This window comes from Notothenia coriiceps, unplaced genomic scaffold (genome assembly GCF_000735185.1).
Source record: "Notothenia coriiceps isolate Sejong01 unplaced genomic scaffold, NC01 NC01_scaffold00035949, whole genome shotgun sequence".
Taxonomy (NCBI): Eukaryota; Metazoa; Chordata; class Actinopteri; order Perciformes; family Nototheniidae; genus Notothenia; species Notothenia coriiceps.
The window spans coordinates 1-6,221 of record NW_011368650.1 but is presented as its reverse complement, the minus strand read 5'-3'; positions in this window follow the sequence as shown (position 1 = coordinate 6,221).

Genomic DNA, 6,221 nt, shown 5'->3' with positions numbered 1-6,221 from the left:
GTGTGCCTTGGCACTGTTTAAAAACGGTAACAACGGACTATTTTTCTTAGCGGATGCATGTTAATTTAAATGAATACATACAACTATTTTTTAAATCAATAAAAACATTTTCTAAATCCATAAAAGCATTTCAATTAATATTGGGAGTAATGTCGTTACTTTGTTGAGAATGTGGCCATGTAATAAGCGGGATAATTTGCAGCGACTTGTTCCTTATGGGGAAAATAACACCCTTCATGCTGATCGTCGGGATCCTGATCTGCCGAGGAGGCTCCATTAAAATATAAATATTTTTAGTGAATTACTGAGTTTAGGCACGTTGATAACGTTTTAATGAAGTTGAATACAGTATATTCATATGTGTCAGTGATTTCATGTCAATTCGGCGAACATAAACATGAATGATCGTTGTGAAGATGATGATTAAATTAGGATTAAAAATCGAGAGCTCGGCTGCATTTCCTCCCGTTCGTTTTTTTCGACTAAACAACATTATTTTGTTAAATAACAACATGGTGATGTTTTGTAAATGATTACATATCTCTTATTTAGCACAGAGTATGATTGATATCCGTGACATAATGATCTTAACAAAGTTCCGCTGTACATCCAGCGTACTGTATCTGACTTTATTTCACATGAGCTCCAGTGTGGAACCCCACTGCCCCCCCTGGTGGATCAATGATCCATTGCAGCTGGCTTCATTATAATTACATTTATCTATCATGGGGGCGGTCTCAAGTCAAGCTGGAGGTTTTCCCTTGAGCGAGGGCAGATCACATACCAATCACGGCCCTCGCGTTTCAAACTGTCTGAAATGAAGCGCTACATCTGTAGATTTGCGCCCTTTTCGCTCCTTTGTTTGGCTTTGGCTATTTTTTTGTTTCATCTTGTTGTACACCTTCATTGTTATTTATTAAACCCTATTATAATTATTACCAAATCCATTCTGGTGTGTGTTGTTTTCCTCTACCCTAGAGGGGGACGTAACATACTTGGGGACTCGTCCGGGATATATTCATCTGAATTCTGGGGTTATAAGTGGGTTTGGTGGTAACAATTGGGTAAAAGCTTGAGTGCAGTTCACCTGGGTATGGCATCGTTTAATTTGAAGTCCTTTTTAATCAGTCCTTCCGTCAAGCAGCTAGATCAGTGTCGTAAGGAAGACCTGTTAGAGATTGCTCAACACTTCAAAAGGCTGTCATTGTGGATGAGTTGGTGGAACGGGGTAATCTTGTGTTGCCTGCACTGTCTGATGCGTTAACGGAAGAGAGACGCAGAAGCTTGAGGCGGAGCCTTCAGCTGCTCAGGGAGAGGGTGGGGACAGTGAGGACGACAGGCGGTTTACACCACCGCTCGCGTTGCCTCGCCATGAAGCACTATCCCCTGGTAGCTCAGTGGAGTCCCGAGAGGGGGCTAAACTAAAGGTCCGTCTCGCTCGTCTTCAGCTGGAGGCCACAGACAAAGAACAGAGCAGGCAGATACAGTTCCAGCTGGAAGTAAGGAAGCTGGAGATTGAGGCCGACAAAGCAGTCAGGTTGCGTCAGCTGGAGTTGGACTCGCAACTGCACACATCTGGCGCTTTTGTCCCGACCGTAGGCCCTCATCCAACCGCCTTTGAAATGAGTAAACATCTCTCATTAGTGCCAACCTTTAGGGAGACTGAAGTGGACGCGTATTTTGGCGCATTTGAGCGCATTGCTGCAGCGGCCGGCTGAATCGTGGGCTCTCCTGGTGCAATGTAAAATTCACGGGAGAGCTCAGGAAGCAGTGGCTGCTCTTTCTTTGGAGGAAAGTCTTGATTATGACACCGTTAAAACTGCCATCCTCAGAGTGTATGAACTCGTACCCGAAGCTTACCGGCAGAAATGTAGATACCATAGGAAGGGTCCTAATCAAACACATGTGGAGTTTGCCAGAGAAAAGGGAATGATGTTTGCGAAATGGAATGCTTCCTGTAAAGCCGCGGATTATACTGCTCTCAGAGAATTAATCTTGATGGAAGAATTTAAGAAATGTTTTTCCGAGCGCATCGTGATGTACCTAAATAAGCAGAAAGTAAATACTCTCTCAGCTGCAGCTGTGTTGGCTGACGAGTATGTGCTTACCCACAAATCTGTGTTTTCTCCGGGTTTTACTGACAAACCCCGCCGTGTGACAGCTGCACCTTTTACTCAGCCATCGAATGTGTATAACGTGGAAAAAGAGGAGAGAGAGTGCTATTACTGTCACCAGCCTGGACACGTCATTGCAAACTGTGTGACACCGAAGCGTAGGGAACAGCCACAAAATATGTCCCAGCCGAAAGGCATCGGCTTAATTAAAGCAGAGTCACTTACTAATCCTACATCTGATAGTGACGAGATAGATGACTGTTTTAAGCCCTTCGTATTTGATGGTTTGATATCTTTAACTGATAAGCCTGCCGATCAGAGACCCGTGCGTATACTGCGAGACACTGTGCTGCCATTTTCTGACCAGTCAGCCTGTGGTTATGGCTCCATACTATGTGGCATTGAGATGGGTTATGTTCCACGGCCTGTGCACACTGTACATGTGCAGTCAAGATTAGTCACCGGTTTTTTCCCTGTCGCTGTGTGTCCCACGTTACCTACACGAGGTATAGTATTCCTGATGGGAAACGATATCGCGGGTGGTAAGGTGACTCCTGCACTGGAAGTAATGGACGCTCCTCAGTCCGCAGGGTCACCTGAGGTAATAAATATTCACATTTTCCCTAGCTGTGCAATCACACGTGCACAGGCGCATAAGACTGACTCAGATGTGACATTGGCTGATACTATGTTTGTGTCAATGCTTGCAGACGAAACGGTGGCGGAGGAAAAGCCAGTAAATGTGGCCCCCCCTCCTCCTGAGCCAGCGCAATCTGCCGGCCCAGCCATGCCTACTGACGAACCGACTCTCCCGGTAACCCGAGAGCGTCTAGTCGCTGCGCAGAGGGTGGATCCCACACTTGCTAAGTGTTTCGAACAGGTGGTGAGTAATGACCAAGCAAGGGGTGACAAGGTGGCTTATTTACAGGAAAAAAAGGTATTGGTGCGTAAATTGTCCCTCACTGCTACTGCTGAAGCTGACTGGGGTGTAGTTCATCAGATAGTTGTGCCAGCCCGTTACCGCCAACATGTACTGTCCGTAGTCCATGAAAGTCAATGGTCCGGACATCTGGGTGTGCCTAAAACATACCAGCTCATACTCAAGCATTTCTTTTGGCCAGGGTTAAAGAAAGATGTCGCTAATTTCTGTCGCTGCTGTCATGTGTGCCAGGTTGTCGGTAAACCGAACCAAATAATTCCTCCGGCCCCGTTACATCCTATACCAGCAATGGGTGAGCCTTTTGACAGAGTGTTGATAGATTGTGTTGGCCCTCTACCTCGCACAAAAACGGTCAGCAGTATTTACTTACCATAATGTGTGCCTACACTCGATTCCCTGAAGCCGTCCCTTTGCGAAACATCACTGCTACTGCTGTAGTTAAGGCTCTGACCAAGTTTTTCTCCACCTTTGGAATCCCGCGTGTGATCCAAAGTGACCAAGGAACAAACTTTAAGTCGAAGCTGTTTAAACAGGTCCTCCAAACACTGAAGGTGGAACACGTTGTCTCCAGTGCATATCACCCTCAGTCCCAGGGGGCGTTAGAACGGTGGCATCAGACATTGAAGAGCATGCTAAGGAAGTACTGTTTAGAAACGGAAAATAATTGGGATGAGGGAATCCCCTTCGTCTTGTTTGCAGCTCGTGAGGCTGTTCAGGAATCATTAGGATTTAGTCCAGCGGAGCTCGTTTTAGGCCATACGCCCCGCGGTCCACTTACAATTCTGCACGATGAGTTCCTAGTGGTGGGTTCCCCTCCAGAGAAAGATGTATTAGATTACATTAGTCAGTTCCGCGAGCGCTTGCACCGCGCAAACTCACTCGCCAGAGAGTCCCTTTCTGCTTCCCAAGCAGTAATGAAGCGTACATTTGACCGCACCTCTATTCACAGGCACTTCGAGATAGGCGAGAAAGTCCTCGCACTATTGCCCATACCTGGCTCCGCACTTTCTGCCAAATTCCTCGGTCCATATGAAATTCACGACTGCCTCAGTGATATGCAGAGATGGGGTCGTTACTAAAAAAATGTAATATATTACATATTACATATTACTTTAAAAAAAAGTAATATATTACACTACTTCGTTACTCTCTACATAAAGTAACTCGTTACTTTACTCGTTACTTTACTCGTTACTTTACTCACCGAGCACGTACAAACTGCGCATGCGTGAGTGGCAATAACTCTCTTTACCAGCAGGCGACGGTAGTGTGTATTCGTCATTCAAAACAGGCAACAAACGGAAGACAGAGAAGAAGAACAGACTACGTTAGCTTCACCTTAGCATGTGTTCTTTGCAGGTGTTTGTTGAGGTTTGACGTGGTGTTTACAGCAGTGGATAACAGCTTCTGGCCTGGACACAGTTTGCACCTCACCATCACATTACTTTCTATTATTCGGACAAACTCAAAATAATGGGAATACATCCACCCCTCGAAAGTTATCGCTGACTCAGCCATGTTTATGCAGCACTGCACGTGGAGATGTGGACGTGCAAGTCGCGCAGATTACGTACATATAAACCTGCGGCGGAAACCCCTCTTGTCTGTCAGTGTGATTATGACTGATTTTAGTAAGTAACGAAGTAACGCGTGTTGGGGCACCCAACTCTGGTGATACGGACTATGTAATCCGTACTCCGGAAAGACGGCGTAAGACGTGTGTATGTCATGTTAACATGTTGAAGCGTTATCATTTTCGAACAGCCGCAGAGCCTGTAGAGTTGGTTAACTAAAAAGTTGCTGTTTCCGCGTTGATAGTCGCGGATAGCTCAGAACCAGTCGACGATGGCTTGGTGATGCGTTCCCATCATCAGCCAGGCGCCTGTCTGAGTAACTCTGAGAGGATACCTGCATTGCCGACTCAGTTAAGCCATCTGCCGGCAGAGCAACAGCATGACATAACTCACTGAGTGGCTCGTTTCCCACATCTGTTCCATGATGTCCCAACCCGAACCACCGTGGTTAAACATGACATCGATGTCAAAGGAGCGAGGCCAATTAAACAGCATCCGTACCGTGCAACAAAGCGTGCGCTCATGAAGCAGGAGGCTGAGTACCTCTTATGTAACGGTTTAGCCATACAGAGTTCCAGCCCGTGGTGCTCTCCGTGCCTTGTAGAGGCCAAATCTGATGGTTCTCCACGGTTTATCACAGATTACCGTAAAGTTAACGCTGTTACGGCTTCAGATTACTACCCGTTGCCCCGGATGGAGGATTGTGTCGATAATCTGGGAACCGCCAAATATGTCAGCAAATTGGATTTGCTTAAAGGTTACTGGCAGGTGCCTTTAACTGACCGTGCCTCAAATCTCCACCTTCGCTACGCCTGACCACTTTTTACAGTACACTGTCATGGCTTTCTGTATGTGCAGCGCACCCGCTACCTTACAGAGATTGGTAAATACTGTCCTATCCGGCATAAGTAACTGTAATGCCTACATAGATGACATTATTGTGTACACGCCCACTTGGGAAATGCACATGCAGATCCTAGAACAGGTGTTCACTCGACTCGCGCAGGCGCCACTTACCTTAAACTTCGCCAAATGTGAGTTTGGCAAAGCTACTGTTACATACTTACGCAAACAGGTTGGGCAAGGCCAAGTCCGACCAGTAGAAGCTAAGGTGGTGGCAGTGGCTGACTGTGCTGTGCCTGTTACAAGGATTGCTCTCCCCCGTTTCCTCGGTATGGCAGGCTATTATCACAGTTTCTGCCGCAACTTCTCCACTGCAGCCCAACCATTGACTAACCTCGATAAGTCCCAAAGGTGGAGTTTGTTTGGACCCCTGAGTGCCAAACACGCGTTTGAGTGTGTGAAGATTCTCTTAAGTCATGCCCCTGTGCTTGCCGCTCCCAATCGCGCCAAGCCTTTTATGATGCGTTTCCACTGCAGCGCGGAGCTCGCTTTAAGCGTGCAGAGCCGTGCGGGGTCCGTTTTTGGTTGCGTTTCCATTTGGCCTAGTACCGGCTAGCGCAGGGGTGGCCAACCAGTCAGAGGTTAAGAGCCATATTTTTTCTATGTTACTGCAAAGAGCCTACATCAAACACACAGTCACTGATACCGCTTGTTTCAGTTTTTGTTTTCTGGAGACAAGATTTCAACCAC